The sequence below is a fragment of the Rhipicephalus sanguineus genome, chromosome 4 (assembly GCF_013339695.2).
Source record: "Rhipicephalus sanguineus isolate Rsan-2018 chromosome 4, BIME_Rsan_1.4, whole genome shotgun sequence".
Taxonomy (NCBI): Eukaryota; Metazoa; Arthropoda; class Arachnida; order Ixodida; family Ixodidae; genus Rhipicephalus; species Rhipicephalus sanguineus.
In genome coordinates this window covers 34,148,321-34,170,044 of record NC_051179.1, presented here as the reverse complement: position 1 = coordinate 34,170,044, position 21,724 = coordinate 34,148,321, and the positions used below count along the sequence as shown (strand labels likewise).

Genomic DNA, 21,724 nt, shown 5'->3' with positions numbered 1-21,724 from the left:
CCAGCGTTCATCCGTCTGTCAGCCGCGCGTGACGACCAATCGTTCACCCTCGCTGGGCTTCGGAAGCATTCTCCCCCTCTCCCATCCCTCTCTTCTTTCTCGAGTCGGCATCAGAACGCACTCGTAGGTGTCCCTAATCGGAACTCGAGGAGGACTGGTTGGGTTGGGGTGCTGCTACACGCCTGCGAAGCTTCGAGCGTGAGCTTAGTTACGCGGACTCGTCTTCGTGTACTATTGGATGATAAGTGTATATGTTCTGCTTCTTATCTCCAGCCCCTAACGTGTAGTATGTCGCTGTAGTTTGTGACTTTTTCTCGTACCTGCGGCCTTGCCGCGCCTTCGAGTGACGCGTCCGGTCTCTGATGAGAACTGCTCGTTACATCGCTCGTCTCTCCACTCCGTTTTTTTTTTTCTTAACTTTTTTGCCATCATGCTTGTGAAAAAACAAGAAAAGTTGTCTCCTGCGCTTCGTCCGTGTCCTCTTGAGACGTCCGCTATACTTAACGCGGTGGGACAGCGCAATCAGAGAGGAGCCACTGATGTGTCGGGGATGTCCTGTTCACGTAGGCGGTGCGCACACCCGTGTTAGAGAGTCTGGCAACGTTGGTTTCAGTGGCTAGAGCGGCGTTCTGTTGCTGAGTTGCGTGCGAGCAAGGCCGCGGGTTCGATTCCGGACCTCATATCGATGGACGCGAAGTTCAGAAAGCAAACAAACGAACAAAAAAGAAAAGCTTGTATATCCTGCTTTGTTCGGTCTTTCATGGCCGAAATTATTCTGGCGCAGGAATAAGGGCCAACGTAAGTTAATATTTACACTGTCTTCTAGTATTCTTATTCTTAATTTGGTTGAATGCTTCTTCTTCTTGTTTCTCTCTCTCTCTTTCTTAAATGCCACACTTTGCTTTCTTCTCTGCAAGGCACCGCATCATTTCTTCCCCCGGCCATTGCCGGTTAGTGTTTCCTTTCCCGATATTGGAGGAGCTTCTAATTTCCTTCTTTTTCCCTCTCTCCTCGTTTTTCTTTCCTTCTCCAATCAAAAGTTGTGGTGATGGACATCGGCTATGTGGCGAGAATTCGGGGACGCGAAGACCTTATTGTGGGCGGTCCTCAATAAATGCTGTCGCTCTCTCAAAAGAGTGCGTTCAACCGAGCAACTCGTTTAAATCGATGAAATGGCCCGCCTGCGTCGCGCGTGCCTGTACCAAATAGCGAAAAACACGCAATAAAACGCCAAAGAATCGGTCGTTCTGGGATTTGATTGTGCCGTCCCAAAGTGTACTTCATACTTTTTTTTATTTTATACGACATAATTCCGTCGTTTTACCTTTCTTTTTCCGCCCGTTTTGCTGGGACGTACATTTTGCCGTATTATTTTTGTTTCCGCGGACTTCTTCCGGCTTAGCTCGAAGGTGCCAGATTTTTAGTCACCTTCGCCGCACCCCGGTACTTCGGTTTTTGTTTCTTCTGAAAGTACCGGGCCATCGGAAAGGGGTCTTACGATTGGTCTTCAACCGTTAAGGGCAAAGCTGGCGCCTTGAGGGCGCGACAACTTTCCTACATTTGTAGAGTGGCGGAGGGCTTTTGAGTGCTCTTAAACAAACTCCAACGACGGACTTAGCGCCCCACTCTAAGGAGTCTGACCGCGGAGGCCGCAAGTGGTGCGGAAAGAGTACCGTATGAAGCCGCACAGTAGACGCACCCGTGGGGTGTTGCAGCCCTTCCAAGTTGCGAACGAAATAATCTCCATGCCCGTGCGTAAAGTCAAGTCTCTGTCTATAACTGCCGCAGATACGATCTTGTGGGACGTCGAGACATCTGTGAAGCTTATCTGTGTCAGAGCCGCGTCCATGTTCGTATTTAGCTGTGCAATTTCTTTTTTCTTCTTTTTTTTTCTTCTGTAATGGTCTACTCATGCGTTACGTATGATATTGTAAAGACAAGACCTTAGCTTCCATGCAGACAATAAGTGTGTATACGAACCAACATAAGGTACTGTAATTCTATGTGAGCTAAACAGCTGTTTTTATTGCGTTTTGTCGCATTATTTAATGAACGCGTTTCTTTTTTCGTTCACGAGTTGTTTTCTGTCGGCTTGGCTGATAGTATAAACATCGCTAAAAGGTTGCTTTTTAATTGCATAATGACACGCGTTTTCCTTACTGCTCATACCAGTAATATACGGAGTTCGCGCAAAGTCATTTCCGGAATAAGCACGTTCCCAATCCATTTGCTGTATCTTCATTAAAGAACGATGATTCGACGCGTTGTTCGATTTAGCGAGATATAACGGCAGTTATATGAAACGAACACAACCTTGTCGCTTGTATACACAGCTTTATGATTCTTTGTCATGATAACAATGACGCGACGTTGATGGCATAGAAGTACGACACATCATTCGATGTATGCGTTTATTATTTGAATACCAGGTGTTCTACAACGTCACATATGCAACGACGAGAAACGCCAAAACACACGGAAGACTAAAAGAAGGCTTCGCTTTAAATTATAAGAAAGATATGGTGCTGCTTTAGTACGGATGATTGCGGTATGTGCGGGGCTCTTCGAGCGCTAGCGGGGCGGGGAACCTCGACGAGATTTCGCGGCACACCGACACATGGTCCACACAGTCAGTTGTTCGACGTCGTTTCGTTTCATTCCGTTCACCACCCTTTGTGTGTATAACTTCCTTTCGTCTTTTCTTCCATTTCTTCCACGCAACCATCGAGAAAGCCTCCCAGAAGCTCACGACGATGGTGAGCGCCATAAGAAGGGATTAAGTTTAACCGCGTTTCGGCTCTCCCCGGAATTGGCCATCGGAAGCGTGCCCGCCCCGCGGTATATATACGTTATATACTCGGTGAATGCCGAACAGCCGTTCGATGTCTTTGCCGCAACGGTTTTGTCTTCTTTTGTTGCGTCGGACTGTGGCCTGCTGCTGGCCCCGGCGGAGAAAAACTTGTTTCGGACTCTTCTGTTCGGCGTCGGTTGCTGCACGCTATAGATTGCTTACTTTGTGTTACGAGGTGCAGTTCGGTTCGGATGGTCGTCGTTTGGACCGCAGTAAACACGGATGTTGGTGATATGGAAGGGCAGCGAGCAACGCATCGTTCGCTGCCCGCGACTACGAAGGAATTGAAGCGAGCCCTCCCCGAATGGTCTATAGTTAAACAAAGAATAAGAAAGAAGATGGCGCACCGCGTTCATATATATAGTGCGCGTTGTTAGAGGAACGGCGAAACCGACGAATGAATTCGGGGGCACGGTGATAGAGAGCTGGGCGTGTTGGTAATCTATGTATACTTGAAAACTACAGCGCCGAGATGCGCAGGAAGAATAGAAATAGACACGGAAGAACAAGCCCTGTCGTGTCTTCTTTTTTCCGTCCTGAATAGTTTCGTATTATGATGAAAAGTAGAATGCGGTGACGCTCCTCGCGTTGTGCTGTCTGACTGTGTAACGGGAACAAAAAGGAGGAATCGCTGCTCTTCGCGATGAGATTTCTGGAAATTGTATTGAATGCCTGCGTTCCTTTTTCTTTGTTTCTTTTTAATCGCGAAGACAAAGAAGACGCGTATGGTGCGGGTTGGTGCCGGATATTGCACGCCGCACGATACACACGAAACAGTCGAGCATATACGCTGAACGCAGTGGACCACGTGATCTGTCCGCGTAACGCGAAACAGAAAAAAGCGCAGCCAAACATCAGCGCCAGGAACGGCAGCGAGACAGGGACACAATGGTGAACGAAGTGACACATCAGAGAACAAAGAGCGAAAGAAAGAATAACCGAAGCAGCAAAAGAGGAAGGGTAGGGGGGGGGGTGGAGGGGTGGCGTACACGAAATGGCTTAGAACTGGGATGCGCCTGCGACGTCGCTCGAAGGCATGCGTACGCGTGCATTAACACGCTGCGTTAGACACTCTCGGCGGGTATAACGATTCGGCGCCTCAAAAGAGCGCGCGCGAAATTGAAAGCGAAGAACACCGAGAGAAAGAAGAAATGAAGGATACCACGAAGCTTCGGAAGGAAAAGCACTATACAGCGTGATGGAAAAATTCCAACGCGCACGGGGCGTCTTTGAGGGCGGTGGCGGTGAGCAATGAAATGGAAAAGGCAATTTCGGAGGGCCGCGAAGCCGCCGATCCGGAACCGGAAATGAGACCGAAGTCCCCCCCCCCCCCTCTCTGCTTCCACATCCTCCTTCCTCTTAGCTTCTTTCTTGCCTTCGTATCGGTCCCGTTTTTCCCTGTATCACGCGCTCTTCTTCCCTTCTTCGGCGCTCAAAAAATAATTACGGGCGTTATACGGGTGTTTCTGAGACGAGCAACGCGTTACTCTTTCTTTGTTGTTCGTTTTGTCGCGTTCTTTTCAGTGGGAAAGCGTGTGCACTAGGTAGTCTAAGCGAGCGGAAACACACACACACACACACACACACACACACACACACACACACACACACACACACACACACACACACACACACACACACACACACACACACACACACACACACACACACACACACACGCACGCACGCACGCACGCACGCACGCGCGCACACACACACACACACACACACACACACACACACACACACACACACACACACACACACACACACACACGCGCGCGCCCGCGCGCTTTATCCGGCATACTCACTCACGCACGCGCACGCACGTGTGCACACGATGGAACGTACTAACAAACAAACACATAAGAGCACGCGTAAAGCGAACGCATGCACAAGGAGCAGCGCGCAGGCTCGTGCAGTCCAGCTGCGTACTCCGTCTTTGTCTTTTGTGACTCTCCGTGTTTGCCGAAGCTCTTTACGTGTTAGCGATGTGCATATATTGCCGCTCAATGAAGAGATGTACGGTCGCTAATCGCTGTGCTGCATTTTCTCTTTGTTGGGTCGATGCATCTATGAGGGGTCTGTCGCCTGCAAGCACGCGGCCTCTGGTCCCGTCGCGGCTTGCTAAATTTCCCGGAGGCAACAACTGGCGCTGTCGCAAGCAGGGGCGTAGCCAGAAATTTTTTTCGGGGGGGGGTTCAACCATACTTCATGTATGTTCGTGCGTGCGTTTGTAGGTGTGCGTGTATATATAGGCAAGCAAAACTGAAAAATTTCGGGGGGGTTTGAACCCCCCCAACCCCCCCCCCCCTTTGGCTACGCCCCTGGTCGCAAGTGTCGGGGGCAACTCTCGCGAACGTGACTGTTCGAGGGCTTCCCACGTATAGGAGGGCAAGCTGACGATGCCAGCCAGCCATAGTCAGGATTTGTATTTTTGTTTGAGCCGCTCAGATCTGCATTTCAGAGCAGCTGCATGTGATCGATGCGAGAAGCCGCGCTGAGATCGCGCGCATAAATATTGAGCAGCGTTCTTGTAAAGAAAAAAAAAAGGATAAAAAAAACATGGAAAGTTTTATTGTTTTCTTCGCACTTTGGAAGAAGTGCGTCTGCTTAAAAGAAATGATAAAGAAAAACAGGACGGGAGGAAAAGAGCAAATTGGCATTCGAAGTAAATGAAGATACTGTCGCTTATGAGAATCTTACATTCACATGAAGTGTGTGCGTGCGCGCGCGTTTGTGTGTGTGTATGTGTGGACAGACAGACAGATGCACACGCATGCACGCACTCAATAGAGTGAGGTTGAGACTGTGCAGCAGGAGGAACGGTGTGAGACGCATACGGGAGGAGGCCACATATATGTACAGTAGCGGACTATTTTACGGTCCGGTGCCGCCATATTGGACTGTTAACCTTGTCGTTTCGTATACTTAACAGTCAAACGAACAGTGCTACGGTAGACGCATACACATGAAAACGGTTGGGTTGGTTTATTCGACGTTTCATCACCTTATGAATGCACGTCGCGATATACAAAAATAAGAAGACAATCGTTTCACGAACAGCCCGAGGTGGCGGCGCCCATTAGTCTGACGTAAAATCGTCTTCACAGGAACCGTGTAGTTGTTGCGTTGGCGTGGAATCGATACGATTTCGTCGTGCGCGCAGTGCACAAGTTCACCGCGGTAAGTGTTTATCGAATTTGGGAACTTCTCAGGAAAAGAGGCGGGGATTACTCAACGCATCGGCAACAAGTGGAAAGAACAAAACGAAACAAAACGCGCACGGATGTTATACGTTGCGAGTCACGTCACATCGCTATTACATTTCAAAGAGCCCGATATATTAAGAAAGCAGGAGAAGGAAGGTTGTCTCGGAATAGGACGTCTAGTTAGGGCTATAGTCAGTGTGAGCGGAATGGAAAATGAACGAACGGCGTGGGAGTTGTTCCGAGTCAGCGTTTGCCGTTTTCTTTTGGTTCTTCGTTTCATATTTCCATTTCATCAAGAACGGGAGGTCGAGAGAGGGAATAAAGGATGGGGGTGGGGCGCCGAAGGCACCTCGCTGACCGAGTATTTGAGGTCGCGTGCTTGAGGCCTATAGGGCGTGCATTCCTTTGCATCGCTTTTCTTCGTTCTATCGAGTTCCCTCGCTCCTGACCGAAGGCAATCTCGCGGTTTTGCCCCCCCCCCCCTCTTGTTCACCGGCGCGGCCGGGTAATCTCGCGAAGCACGCGGGCGTTCCCGTGGTAACGAGCTGCCTTTGGTTCCTTCTACACGGCGTGCATCGAAGCTCGCCGTCAGCAGCGCATCGGAGGAGCAAAGTCTCTAGCGGCCTCCCAACACACGCGATCGAGGCGGCGGCAACAGCAACATCAGCGTGGCGTCGTGCTCTTCGCTTATTGGCTTATAATGCTCGCTGCCAGGAGGCTGGCTGCTGCCACGAAGAGGGGGCTGCCGCGTCCAGGGAAACCGATGTTTACCGAATAAGGAAGGTGAGAGGAAGTGCCGCCGCTCGGGTGATTTGAAGGGAATGGCACTTGGCAGCGCATTCGAGTAATAGGCGGTTTGCCGACTCTGCTGCGCCTCGCCGCGTGCATGCAGGGTTAACGCGGCGCATTCCACGATCAGCAGGAAATGTTGTGGGATGGGGATCAGCTGCGCGAGTATGGTAGGCCTAAAGGATCTGGATGGGTTCGAATGAGCGTGAAGGAAGGCTCGCTGTCAGCGCCGACGTTATAGTACGGACGAAGTTGCACTGTAGACGGATTCAGCGTCCATTTGCGCCGATCTCTACAGGTCGAGGTGATGGGGGGGGGGGGGGGGGGTTACGGTGAACGTGGCGCTTAGATATCCTTCCAGTACACTTGCCGAAGCGAGTATATGCCATCCACGAAGCCTCCGCATGAACTGAAAGAAGTTTGAACGATCGATCGTGCACTATTTGGCTTCATTCGCTGACTGAACGTACTACGAGGCCGTTGTAATCGAACATGAGGGAAAGAGATGAGTAGGCCGGAAGTGAAGCTTTCTTTGCTTTTCTTCTTCATTTTTTTCTTCATAGCCATGGTAACGCCTTATATAATTTGCGGGCGCGGAGCCGCTGCGTAAAGAAATACAAATGCAAAAAAATATCATGGGTTGGGTTGCTAGGTTCAGCACTTCTCTGATTGCGTTCTCATTGCTGCTTTTTGCGGAAACAGTGTGGTATTTTGTCTTTGTTTATCTCGTGATGCAGCCAACCGATATTGGTGGGCGTCGTTGACGTCATCGCTCTCGTTAATGCATACAACTACCTCGCTGTATATGGCGCAGCGTTAGCGTCGCATACACGCGCACCCATCGAGTTTTAGTTGCGCTCGCGTGGGCCGCGCCGTCTCGATTTCACATCACGCAGTTGCCGACACCGAAGCTCACTCGTCTTCTTTTCATAGAGTGTTGTGTGCAGCAATCGCGCTTAACAAATTTTCCGCGTAAAATCGCGTCCCATTAAGTCTGCGTCAAATTTTGCGGTACCTGATCGACGATCAAAAGCACTAGTTCAAAAAGACTCGTCTGAGTGAGTCTGTATACACCGGCGCGACGTCGAAAAAGGCGAGCTTGAAATAAATTGACCCGCGCGTCATCTATAACGACGCGTGTTTTCCATAGTCGTTTTCTGCGAGCTTTCGTTGCTAAGCAGGAAAAATAAAAAAAAGTAACGATGATGGGACTCAAGGGCACCGAGACGGGAAACCTGACACGGAAGTTATACGGTAGCCGTGATTCCGGCCGCGCTGCTAGAGCCATTACGTAGAGCGAAGTTGCAGCAGCTCTGAAAACGACGACGTCGACATAAGTATAAAGAAAAACGCTCGTCACGAATTGAAGTATACAGAAAGGAAGAAAAACATCACGTGAACGAACGTACTAACGAAATTGCGCAGTCAGCGACGATGCGGTTCTGAGCGGACACGACGCGCCAAAAACGGGAGTGGGAAAAGAAGACGAAGAAACTCGCTTGTCGTCGCGTTCAGAGAGAGACACGATGATGCCGGTTGTATTTTATTTTATTATGCTCCCGGGAGCGCATCCCGACAGTCATCTCCGCAGCTTCTCCTCATCCTTCGCGTCGTTCGTTTTTCGCTCGCTTCCAATGAGAAGGCGCCGCCGAACTCTATATACGAGCTTGTAACGAGAGAGAAACACGCCGATGCTGCTTCATGAAAAAGTATAGCATGAAATGTGGAGAAGATGAAGAAGAAGAAAAGAGAACGTGAACGGCTTGACTGCACGAGAAAAAAGATATCGTGATACATCTAACGTTGTCTACTTATCAACGCCGAATCCACGGGGACGTGGCGAACGCAGGAAGCAAGGAAGGAGAAAAAAAAAGAAGAAACAGTTCAACCAGGATGCAATCGAATACGTGGCAGTATACAAGCGCGACTCGCCCAGGGAAGTAGGGGAGTGGGAAATAAGAAAGTTGGGAGTGGGAGGAGCTTGGACGAAGGGGACGACTTGACGAAGTAGAAGGGGAGAGCGACGCGCGAGAAATCGCGACGTCGTCATCGTCGGCTGGAATGGAAGGTTGCCATGTGTGTGTGTGGGAGAGGAGGGAGTAGAGAGGGAGAGGCTTGCGTGCCGTGAACGCGCGTTGGCGTAATCTCGTCAGACGGAGACCGAGCCTATAAATATTGAAGGCCTGCTTGCGATCTGCCGCGCGCGTGTGTATCGACGGAGGGCAAGCGGCGATGGAGGCACGTTGGGAGAGTTAGGGCGAAGACGACTCTCTCACGCCATGGGGGTGTGATCGACGTGCCGCAGCATCTTCGATGAGTTGAGAGGGAGAGAGCGACCTGGAAAGGTAGAGGGAAGGCTCGAAGATGAGTCGTTCTCATAACGACGTGGCGGCAAAGCGTCGTGCTGGTTACGAGATTAGCCTGGTTTGCCGTGAATTTCGAATGCGATGTTGGAAAGAGATGACGATTTTGGGGGTTGTAGACCGAACTTGTAGTACGTGTCGTATCCAGGTGATTGCGAGCACTGATGCGTCGGCGAGAATAGAGATAATATAATAATATCTGGGGTTTAACGTCCCAAAACCACTGTATGATTATGAGGGACGCCGTAGTGGAGGGCTCCGGAAATTTCGACCACCTGGGGTTCTTTAAGGTGCACCTAAATCTAAGTACACGGGCCAGGATTCGATCCCGCGACCTTCGGGTCAGCAGTCGAGCGCCATAACAACTAGACCACCGTGGCGGGGCTGGCGAGAATAGAGAGGAAGTAATCCTTCAGCAAAAGTGCCGGGGGTGTTAGCATGCATAAGTTCGAGAGAAGACGTATTTCGTGGTGGTAGGTTTATAGAATCGGGTCGCGAGATGTACAGGGTGGCGTAGGTATTCTTAGAACATGCCAGATCTTCGGCAGTTGTGTGTAGCTGATTGCTTTGTGTGGACCGCGCGTGGAAGCTCAGAACGATGTTGCAGGCGAGGGAGATTGTGAGAAATATGCCACGCGCTTCCGAATGCCGTAATATGGTACTAGTTGTCCCGATTGCGAGGACAGCTGGTTTAGCGAACGAAACTCTGCTCGATGGGAAAGTCACACACCTGCATGAAAATGGCACTGACGGATGCGCAGCAAAGCAGGCTTCAAAGCAGGTATGTACAAGGGTCAGAGCATGCTAAGTGAAAAGAAGTGCCTGACTGAAGAAAACAATACCGCATTGAAAGCCACTTAATCGATAGGTGCACGCCGTAATCAGGGGTGAGACAGCTGCGCATATTGTGCATTTTTGATACGATTCCGTTTTCCTGCGCCAAGCTGCTCCAAAAGCATAAAAATTGCAAAAATTGCGCCGAACTGCGCCGAAAGGCCTCACAAGCAAGAATTTTGAAGCCCGCGTCAGTTTCAGCGTGGGAAAACGTAACTTTAGAAGCAGCAATGGAGGCTTCCATAGTGCTGTGATAATTGCCTCTGAGCGGTTGTAAATATATGTGACCCCCCCCCCCCCCCCCCCAAAAAAAAAAAGCGCTGCCGCTCCGCTAGCTTGCTGCATCTCGGTAGGCTGAGTGTTCTGGCGCTACTGTCAACTGTCGCGCAGCGAAAACTATCGAGTGGCATACGTAGCGCGTAGCGGAGTTTGTGCACTCTCAGTTTCGTTATTTTGCATAGCTTGTTCCTCTGCTAGCTGCGACGCTGCTGCGTGTGTTCTCCCGCAATGAGCGAAGGTGAGTATTTTTCGTGTGGATAGAGAGAATATTTTCGGCTGCATGCGTTAACCTCGTTAAAACATACCTGCCGCGAACGCGGCATAACTACGCATTAAACGGTAATAGGCATTAACCAACAAGTTCCAATTTGCATCTCCTGGCTTGCGCCGACGCCGCCAAGGAGGAAATAAATGCAGTGCCGCTGTAAATAATGCCTCAAGTGCGCACGACAAAGCCTTTTTTTTCTGTTTGTTCGTTTGCTGCAGCGCTGATTCGGGCTCTCTCGTACGACCGTCCTATAGCACGTGGTACGACATCAAGGAGCGTTTCGAAACTATTACGCTTACAACGGCGCTACGCTTGCAGCGCCGTACGCGCGCGCGTTTGACGACTTAGTGTCCGCGCGGTAAGGTTTCTCGGCGATCGCGACCCATTCTTGAAGGCGGTCCCGCACGAGGTGGCAGCGAACGGTGGTGCAGCGCGCTTTTGCTATCACCTATTAAAAGCGTGCGGTACACTTGACGCTACGCCGCCCGCGCGGCCGAGCAGATAGCTGAAGGCGCTTTATTGTGATGGGGTACTTACAGGCGTACGCAGGCTTCGTTCCCCTTCAGGGAGGGCGAAGGTAGAGTCACTGTATATGCTACCTTTAGGTAGCAGAGTAGCGCATAGATCCGGCTAGCAACCACAGCTATGCGGTGAAGTCGCACTTCGTTTTTGCAGGCGACATGCCTACCGTGTCGCCGATTAACCTGTCTGGCGTGTCGAAGACCGGCGATAAACATTGGCTGTCGATGGCTAGTGTTAATTCAGTTCGCTGCAGCGGCGGCGTCAAGAAATAAAAAAATTGGCCCAAGCGGCAGCTTCTCCGCAATGCATGGTTGCTAGCGGCGTTGGAAGACAGATGCGCAACTCTGCTACCTAAAGGTAGCATATGCAGTTACTCTAGGCGAAGGTTCATCGCAGCGCCCCCAATCCCGATTAAAGCGCAAGGCAGACGGTACGATTTTCCATGCGATGCGACGGCCGACGCGGCGGTGCGACAGCCGGAATGGTGGCTGTCGAAAAGCTGAACGAAAAGGCAAAGCAGTAATCTGCTAAATCGTATTACTCATCTAAAGCAAAGTCCTACTGCTATGTCACTACAATTCTTGTGCAATCAGTTCTTTTTATTGTTTGAGAAGTGTGATGTTTTTTCTTTTCTTATTTTCAAATGTAAAGTGAACCAAAAACCAATTGCGTTCGACACACGGCGACGGAACTTTTTCTTCTAGTTTTTTTCTTTACCATCTGTTAGTGTATATTTTACAACGTCATATCCGTGACGGAAACACGTCAGTAGAGCCGTGGTGGACCCCGGCATAAAACACTCTCGTGTTAAAAAGGAGCAAGCCATAGAGTTTCATACAATATGTAACAAGCAGCTCAGAATGAATGGACATTCTCTGCAAAAAATAAATAAAATAAAATTGAAAAAGAAAAACAGGGAAGCACAGTTTGCTTCAGAAACCGGATGGTCACTCCTTTCCGTCGCGAACAGAAGTGTAGCCGTTGTAGATAAGAGAAAACGAAACGGTTTCGTTTGGAAAACATGTAACAGCCTTTCTTCATTTTTTTTTTTGTATTCCAGCGCGAAATGCAGCTTGCGTACGTGCACGGCAGCCTCTGAGGTGGGCCAGGCGCACGGGTGTTATTGCTCGAAGACAGGGGTGGTATTGTGCCATTACTCTTGCGTTCCAGCGCCGATATATGGGTATAGTGTAGAGTGAGCGCCGCTTGCCCACGCTCTCGCAGTGGATCGTTCTTCACTGGGCACCCTCCTGTATATAACCGCTGTCTTATGAATGGTCCTCTTTCCCAATGCTTGCCTCGCCTTGCTCGAAGGGTAAAGCGTCCCGTCAGCTCTTTCTCTTACCCGCATATATATCTTTTCTTTTTTTGCCAGTTCTGTACTTCGACTGTATAGATTGTAAGTTATTGACCGAAATGGCCGGCTATGACGCGAGTGGAATTTCTGGCCATTCAGGCAACGTCGGGGAAGCGCTTTTTCAACGGATGTGAGCGATGGCTCATTGTCAAACGGCTTATACGGGCGAACGTCGCTCGCTGAGTCGGCGCGAATGTGACGTATAATGATGCTGCACTTCGAGAGAACGCCAGGGGGAGTTGTGGTGTTTTACAAAAGGGCGGCGTAACTGCGAACTTCTTTATTTTATCCTGGCTGTCACGTTCTTGATGTTTTGTTAGTGTTAGTATTTGAAGTTGTGGGGTGAAGCACTGACCATGCGATCTGAGTGCACGTCTTGGAGTTTAGGTTTATCACCAAAATTAATCTAATAGTTAAGTTTACGCTCTTCTTTAACTTCGAATGAAGAATATCAGAACGTTGGTTTTTGTTTTGTTCTTAAGAAGCTTTGAACGGAGTTACTACTCGGGTCTACCTTACGTAATTGGATTGTTCTTTTCGATCGCAGTTTTCTTGAAAGGACAAGTTGGAAGAATATTAAACAGATATATTATTGCATTGCATTTCGGTAATAGCGAAAGGGTTTGTGCTTTTTAAAGAAACTTGATAAACTAGGAATGGCACAAGGAAAGAATATTGGTGGTGACGCCACCATCGAGTGCCCACAACAATTTACCGTGACGTCATCAATTTCTACAGTCTACACTCCGACCTAGGTATAACTGTTCATGAATAATAATGGATATACGTTATGTCCTTAGGAGAGCCAAAAGATGCAGCGCAGCGTCCGCTTGGGTGGAGCAATGGTTACGGTACTGGGCTGCTGTCCCGAAAGTCGCGGGTTCGATCCCGGCCGCGGCGATCGCATTTCGATGGAGGCGAAATGCTAGAGGCCCGTGCAGTGTGTGATGTCAGTGCATGTTAAAGAATACCAGGCGTTCAAAATTTCCGGAGCCCTCCACTACGGCGTGCCTCATGATCATATCGTGGTTTTGGCACGTGAAACCCCAGATGTTATTATATATTAAATGCACAGCAGCAAATTTCAAACGATGTACATGCCACGGATCCGCAGAAAATACTTCCATGCTGGTCGCTCACTTACCGGCATTCTGACTTCACGGGCCCCAATAATTTCTTTAATATGATCAGTGTACGTTATAACGTCACTCGAGGTGACTTAGGTGTCGGGCATGTTAATGTGTCATGATCCAGGCATTCAGTAAGAATGTTGTCGGAGTTGGAAGCCTCAATCACAGTTCGCAGTATCGAATCCCGGCCGCGGCGGCTGCATTTTTGATGGAGGCGAAAATGTTTGAGGCCCGTGTACTTAGATTTAGGTGCACGTTAAAGAACCCCAAGTGGTCGAAACGGCGTCTCTCATAATTATATCGTGGTTTTGGGACGTTAAACCCCAGATAATATTATTATTACATTTCGCAATATGAGCGTGCGTAAGTCTGTGTAAAAGAAAAAAAAATACGCGTACAGGCTTGCCCAGGCGTAACTGATAAAAGATGTTTTCGTGTGTTAACAGAAATTTAGCAGAATGTTGAAATAAATGACTAGATCAACGTCTTGGAACTTCGTTTAATTGAACCACGTCTTTTTACTGATTTTGACTGACGTAGCTTCTGCGATTCAGCGCAGCTTACTTCGTGGTAGCGGGAAGACAATCACGCACGCCATCGGCTGTCCCGTTGCCTGTAATTTTTGTCTCGGCTGTTGCAAGTCATTCCCGGGGTGTTGCTCGTTCGTGCCAGTCTGGCTGTCCGGTTCGTTCGCACTGTTTTCTACAAACAACAGCTAAAATCTTTGCATTTCCTTCCTTACCTTCACTACAACCTTGCGCCATCGTGTGCGTGTGCGTATTCCTTAGTATACGTACAAAAGTTAAAAAAAAATAAAGTATCCGGGAGCCGTTGCCCTATCGGGAAAATGGGTTGAAGCGAAGCTTGGCGTGTGCGTTACGTTCTTACTACTTTTCGTACTTTCGCATTACGCAATGCTCCCTCCTAACTTCTTCTTTCCTCCATTCCGGGAATCGGACCTTTATCCACGTGCTTAGCAGCGCTGCGCTTCAGTTGCTACAGGCAACAACGACGCTCTTGCGTTCATATCCAGGCAACGACGGTATGTGCGCAACGTGAAACGACAAGAGACATCGATAAAAGATCAGATAGCCATATCAGAAACAGCTGAATCGGCATGCCGACGCTCGAGAAAGCATCTATTATTGGAAAACGGTGAATACAAATACGGCATGTGACCGGCGCGCCTTCGAAGGCCTCATTTGTGTACACTCGCATTTCTGTATACGCTCGCCCGTCGCCGGGTTTCTCGCGAACTATGCCGTCGCCGCCACCGAAATCCGTAAAGCCTGTTTCACATGCAGCGATTTTGCTCCAAGAGCGGAGCGGCTGCCGTCGCGGAAGCCCAAAAACAGGTTTTTTAGAGCGACCAGTGGACGCGCGATCGAGATCGCCGGAGTTGGAAAAATTCGCTAGCGGAAGAGCGGCTGCCCAAGGTCACCCAATGGGAGAGCAGTGGCGTGGGGAGCACGTGATTGCAGGGGCGGAGTCGAGGAGCGGGCGCGTGCGCCAGGAGGAACTCGGTTTCCTAGCAGACGACATTCGCTGTAACGAGCTGGCAGTGTAGAAACGCCTTTCTTTTCGTTTTGTTGTTCCCTACTGCGCTTCCATCAAAGCAGACAAATCGTTTGCACATGTCATTTTGTTCTTTTGTATCTTTATAGAATCGTGGCACCAACACAGGTCCGTACAGGGGGACCCTACGGCACTGCGCACTTGTTGGTCGCATGTTTCAGTTTTTTTTTTTTTTTTGCTACTCTGACCCAGCACGTTCGAATAGTTTACTGTTTTCTTTTTTTTCAATGGTCACGTACCCCGAAGACGACAAATGCGAGCCCCCCAGACGACGACATTGTGGGTTTGCAATGGTTGCCGGCCCAGACGGCGCACCAACGCCTTGCGGCATTCGAGAGCAAAAGCCACCGAAAGCACTCTGAAAGCTTAAAACCACAAAAACCAATTCTTTTTTTTGCTTTTCCATGGCCAAGTGTATGAGCGTGCAAGAAGACTTGCGTGGTAAAAAAAAGAAGGTGTAACAGAAATAAACGTGACTACTGAAGTTGTTTAATTGCACTCTGATACACTGCACGTTTTCGTCAATCAAGGTTTAGGCGCGTGAAAATCGAGCACCGAAGTAGAAGGCTGGTGAAACTCGCAACCCAAGTGCACCAAAAGAAGCGAACTCGGAGAAAGGAAACCCGCGGATAACGGGCGCTTTCCACAACCATCACTGCGCATCGCAGAGGCGCGCGCCGCGCGAAAGCGGTGCATGTGAAACGAAGCCGCGTGCGAGCGTCCTGTCGCCGCTCAATCGCCGCGGGCCCCGCCGCTCAGTCGCTCGCATGTGAAACAGGCTTAACTCACAGAAGCTTCGCTTACAAAAAAAAAAAAAAAAATTCTACCGAATACCGGCATCAAGCAGCAGCAGCCATTTCGCGGAGAAAAATGGAAACGCCAGTCCAGACAAATGAACGGCCGTCCCCCTTTGCGCTCCGGGGTATAGGAGGCCATAACGTCATACCTATAGGGCTTCCGCTCCCGCGGGAATGCTGCGTCGCCACCGCCTGGTAAATTAATGTTCTCTCGCTCGCGCACGAACTGTCGCGATTTCCGGCAACGCTCGTCCGCCGCTCGCCCGAGCATGCATTGGCGGCTTCATCCTCCGCCGAGCAGCGCGCATATGCTCCGTCGGCTCGCGCGAATCGCCGACGGCGGCCTATACGCACCCAGAAACCAGATCACAAAGCGTCTGGCCTATGCGGACGAGGAAATTAAAAGAAATAAATAAACTGGACAAATATACGCATCTGTATAGAACAGTGCGCGTGCGTCGGTTTTCGGAGGGGGGTTGCGCTCCTCGCAATTTGCGCCGGCACTCAATCAAGATTAGCCGCTAACCCCCATATCCCTTCCCTCTCAGCGTTTCCAAGAACGTCGGGACGCAGTTTGCCGGCATTTATAGTGTAGACAACGCGCAGTACAAGCACGCGTTGCGAACGAGCGCGCCCGCGCCCGTTCGCTCTACGCGGGAAAAACAGTGCAGTGTTGCGAAAGCTGTATCTCTCCGACTATATACGTGTGCCGCGAGAGATCGGTGCTGGCCGAGTTCGGGGAAATTAGTGTTCGTGCTCGGTTAAAACAAATGAATCGGACGGTGCGTCGAAAGTCGGGGTGCCCATCGATATCGGGTTGGCTGTTGGCATTCGGCCAGTTTTACCGGCGCTGCCGCGAAATTAAACGCGTCTGCCCCGCATTGGCATACATTAACGCATTCCAACGAGCTCGAGCTTTGCGGGACGCTGCACGGATTTAGCGGGACCGGAGCGGCGCGTGGTGTACACCGCGTCGAGCGGTGGTATACTCAGACACGTGTAGGCCGCCATACATCTACCGGACGAGCGGACAGCTCCGGTGATGGAAGTTGAAGGAGAGAGAGTGAGGGTTGAGAAGAGGGGGAGAGGGAGGGAACGAAACGGGAGCGACGGAAGAAGGGTTGACCGTTTCCTCCGGTTGAGCGAAAAAAAAAAAGCGTTTCCTGTCGGATTAATTGTCGGCACGACTGAATAATTACCGTCCCCGAGGAGAGATGCGCTTTGGACTCTCGCTTTTCTCCTCACCCTCTCCTACTCTCCTCCTCGTAACGTCGCGCCGCCCGCACCCGTTGCACGAGATCCATCTCCTCCTTCGTCGCCCGTCCTTTCCGAGTTTCCCATCCTTCTCCAATCAACGTGGCGGCCAGTCTTTCGCAAACCCCGCAATTTTTTCGCGCCAGCGAGATAAGGAAGTGCTTAGCGCGGCGGGACCCACGACCCAAGTGCGCGTGCTGGACCCCGATGTGTGTGGAAGGAGAACGCGTCGTTTGCCAGCTGCAGGTTCTTTCCCCCTTTCCACCGCCTTTCGCCTTCACTCGCGCTTCCCTTGTTTGCCAGCAGTTCTCTATCCCATCCCTCCTCCTCGTTCGCTCTGTTTTTCATTCTGCATGTGGCAGCTAACTAACGCCTGCGACGTGCTCGCGTCTTAAGCGTGCACGCACACCGGCTGACTGCACGCGTAAAATGTAAATAACGAGGTCCGCGGGGCAGCTAGGCGCGGATTTGGCGAGGACTCGCGCACCCGTCGCTCGTGGGATCTGCGTTGTATATTTATTCTAAACCTTCCGAAGCCTGATGACGGTGGAACTGTGAGGCGTAATGGCCTTGGGGAAGGAAGTGCTGAACGGGTGGAAAACGCCCTGTTTGTTTTGTTAAGGAAGAAAATGTGGTGGACTTCTTAGTGTGATGTAACACACATACACATGTGTGTTAGAGGAGGAGTTGGTATTAGACAGGAATGCAAGAACCTGCGACGCCCCAGGCGTGTTCTGGCCGCCGAAGGAGAGACTGCTTGTCTGCTAATGCAATGGACACGGTGAACGTCGAACATGCTGTAGTGGTAGTCTTGCGTATCTTCTGTATCCGCAAATATCCCGCGGGCATTCTCAGTCGTATTCACGCGTAAGCTGTCGTCTATCCTTTCTACTTGCTTGTGTTTCTTCATTTTTCGCGCTGATTTCAGTATAGTAACTGTGCTAGATCTTAGCCCAGCAGACTGTCCTTCTGAATCGAAGGCGTGCTCTCTTGCACGATCCTCGAGTTTTACGCAAGAGCGTTCCTTTAACTCTCCCAGTAGCATGGATTGTTGCCATAATGTTGATTCAACAATTGCTACTAGGGATCTCAAGTGACATTGAGTGCCCAGGCGCTTAATTTGACATTTTTCGGTGAGAAATAGTATTGACCTTTAGCTCCGGCACCGCCTGCCTATGTACTGTGCACAGCCTTGCCTACGATTGAGTGTGAAAGCGTATACATATATAGTGCACGTTGCTACGTACCCAGTGTGCCTTTGCAGCGCATGTGTAGCCCTACTCAGCAGTGGCGTAGCCAGAAATATTTTTTGAGGAGGTGTTATACGGTAAAATAAATAAATAAATAGAGCCTGTGCCCGAAGGATAGCTTAGTAATTTTTCTGAATGGTTAGTTTCGTTAACTATAATATCTGCATGAAGATACGAGTGAACATATGACTCCCAGGATTTGATTCCTCAGGGACATTTTTTTTCCCGAAAGGAGGGGGAGAGGGGGTGCATGCATGCATGGGGAGATGGGGTTCGCTAAGAAAATTTCGGGTGTTGTTCTGACACCGAAACCCCATCCCCACCATTCTGCCCAGAGAGGGTATAGAGTATGGACGAAGGAAACACAGCGCCGACCAAAAGTAAAAAAATATATTCTTAAAAAACGTTTCGGCTAGGGTATAGAGTATATTTCGCGGAAACGTGAGTGTTGCTGAATTCTACACGCTTTGTGTCGTGCGAACTTTCATTACTGTGAAGAGCTCAGGAAGTCCAGAGTGTAATTCCGCCCAACTGCCCAGAAAGTTCGAGCTCTATGAATGCAACGGGGAACCGACCAAGCGTCCCAGAGTTCGCGGTCACGCAGCTAATGGCGCTCCGCTTTTTCACCAAAGGCTTCACCAATAGCTCACTAATAGTTCACCAAAGGCTTCACCAATGGCTCACCGATGATAGTTCACCAAAGGCTTCACCAATAGCTTTCACCAATAGCCTTCACCAATAGCTTCACCAATGGCTCACCGATAGTTCACCAAAGGCTTCCCCAATAGCTTTCACCAATAACTTTCACCAATAGCTCATTGTCAACAACTTCGTTATCTCGATTTCCTTGCCGATCTCATTCTCCATGCGCACTTGGCTCCTTCAAGCGGACTCGCATCGTTTATTTCGTTCATGCTCTCTGTCACTTAATTTCGGGTCTTCTTAGTAGGTACGCTTAGCTTTCACTGTACTCTTCGTCGAATTCCCAGAAGTAATAGAACAGCGCCAGCCTATCTTCATCGTTTGTTACATGTAAGCTAGGTCGCTATGATATGGTGATTACTTTCAGCCGACTTTATCATCTTCTCGTCGTCCACCGCTCACGACTGGCAGCGATACCAGCGGATTGCCGGACAAGGCAGCCCACCCGCTTGCTAGATTATATGCGAACAAAGACGTTTTAACAATCCAATGGACGATCGATGCGATAGCGAAGAGCCGCTAAGAAGGCACAAAGAACAAAAAAGATAACGCGAAATGGAATTATATTGGAATAGGACTTTTGCAATACCCGGACCCACACGCCCATAATCACGCATCACCTGTCAAGAGGTTACTGTTGACCGTGCCACACTTTGACAATTTTCTTGAGTGACTGGTCTTGTTTGTCGGTCTTTGTCTTTGCTTCCCTATTATTGTACTGGGAACCCAGCATGGGAAAGTTTCCGTGAGTCTAAGATAATGAAAATTGTTGGATCGTTAAATAGCGGCCATGGCGCTCAGTTTTTGAACCCGTAACATGGCGTACTGCAGTGAGACACCGTAATTGCCGCTCCACCATGACGGTGTCGGTACGTCTTGTCGTGGCTTTCATGGCCCGGTTTGGCTGGCTTGAGCATGCTAGACTTGGTTTTTTATCACGTTAAATTGTGACAGTGCTGTTCTCAAAGTTAAGGCGCCGTGAGGATGAAAGTCGTCACTAAGCACGTCGGAGCTTTCGTCGTATTGTAACGGTGTCACGTGTTTTTTTTTTTTTTAATCGCGATCGGGGACGATCTGGATTAGGCTCGATCCGGATCAGGTGCTGCTACACGGTCACCTTTAATCGCGATCAGGACCCATCTTGATCAAGAATATCGCGACGTGGCTCCCAGGTCGCGATATGAATAACGTATGGGCCTCGTAGCAGCGGGTATTGTCAATTGCTATCGAGAAATCCGATCCGGATCGGCTTTCATCGCGATCGAAAGTGCCTGTGTGACGTCGGCATTATTCATTGCATTTTATAAAGCAAGTCCGGCATTGTTGCAATATAGGTGTCTAACCGTTTCAAGCACATGGCAAACGTGTATCGTCAGCGTCGCTCACAACAAGAGCGTATGTGGCAGCAGAAGTTAGGTAACCACAAGAACATGGAAAATATATTTTTCTGTCACATATTAGGCACGCACGCTAGCATTGTGTTTAACAGGACACGTGTTTCAAACAAAATAAGCAGTTTTTCAGCACAGCATTATCGCACAAAAAAAAGAACTAATATTTTTTTGTCGCACGTATAAAACCTTTTTTTTTCGTTCTTTACAGCGCGATTAAGGCCCGAGAAATCGCTGACGTTTTACAGGAGAAAATTATATGGGAAATTCGTAAGTATGGGAAAAACGTAGATTATTATATGGGAAAATCGTAGAGACTATGCTACTCACTTGATCCCAGTCGTCGACTGCTTGCACCTTACGTCGTCCGAGGCTTCTCGATGCAGTTGTCTTGACTGTCTAACGTGCCGCTGCTTTCCGTATATTACCACAGGGCCCTACCGGCTAACACTATCGCTTCTGGCGCGGTTCTCTACTGATTGACCGAATGAAAACTTCACTTTTCACCCTACCAAACCTACTTCTAATAACTTTTTTTCCCCTCTTTTCTGTCCGCCTACGACCTTACCGTTATCTACGAGCTCTCTATCTCTAGACTGTGCTACAACGTGCGTGAACTCGGCAACAGGCTCCTATACGAGAAAGATGGAAGCGTCGGCTAGTCTGGCCCGAACTAAGTAACCGCTACCCTCTCGAAGCGCAAGCGAACTCCAGCGACAGGAATAGAAAAAAAAAAGCGACCACTTCGAGCAGTGTCGGCCGGAAAGAGCCAAGTTGTCACGTCTCTTTCGATGACAAAGGACGACAACGTGTTTTCACGCCGACGCAGATGACGACAAGGCGTGCTAAGTAAAGGAGCGAGCGCGGTTGTTGTGTCGAGCGCTTTGGGGACGAAGCAGCGCCGCCTTCGCCGCCGGGCGCCGAACTCACTCTGGCCGAGCAGCGTTTCGCGATCACAGGCCGGGCCGGTTCGGTCGGCCGGCCCGTTTTTCGTCGAGTCGAGTATGCGCTCCCCTCTTACCTTCCCTCACTAGAGAGTGTAGACGGCGCGCTCTTCCCTCTCCCCTTCTCCCTCGTCCCAATTTCCCTCAGCTGCTCCCTCTCCCTGGAATCACGCATGCGCCAGAGCCGGCGGCTCAGCTGCCCTCAC

At 49.9% G+C, this 21,724-nt stretch overlaps 2 protein-coding genes across 3 annotated transcripts in view; one reads left to right on the top strand and one right to left on the bottom strand.

The window, feature by feature from the left end:
• LOC119389745 (immunoglobulin domain-containing protein oig-4) overlaps window positions 1–21,549 on the bottom strand; it is a 50,226-nt gene extending 28,677 nt beyond the window's left edge. The window contains exon 1 of the mRNA XM_037657124.2: window positions 20,905–21,549. The gene's annotated coding sequence lies outside the window, so the exon portion shown is untranslated. The remainder of the gene's footprint in view (window positions 1–20,904) is intronic.
• LOC119389743 (procollagen-lysine,2-oxoglutarate 5-dioxygenase) overlaps window positions 1–21,724 on the top strand; it is a 143,535-nt gene that overhangs the window by 60,475 nt on the left and 61,336 nt on the right. The gene's annotated exons all lie outside the window — the stretch shown is intronic.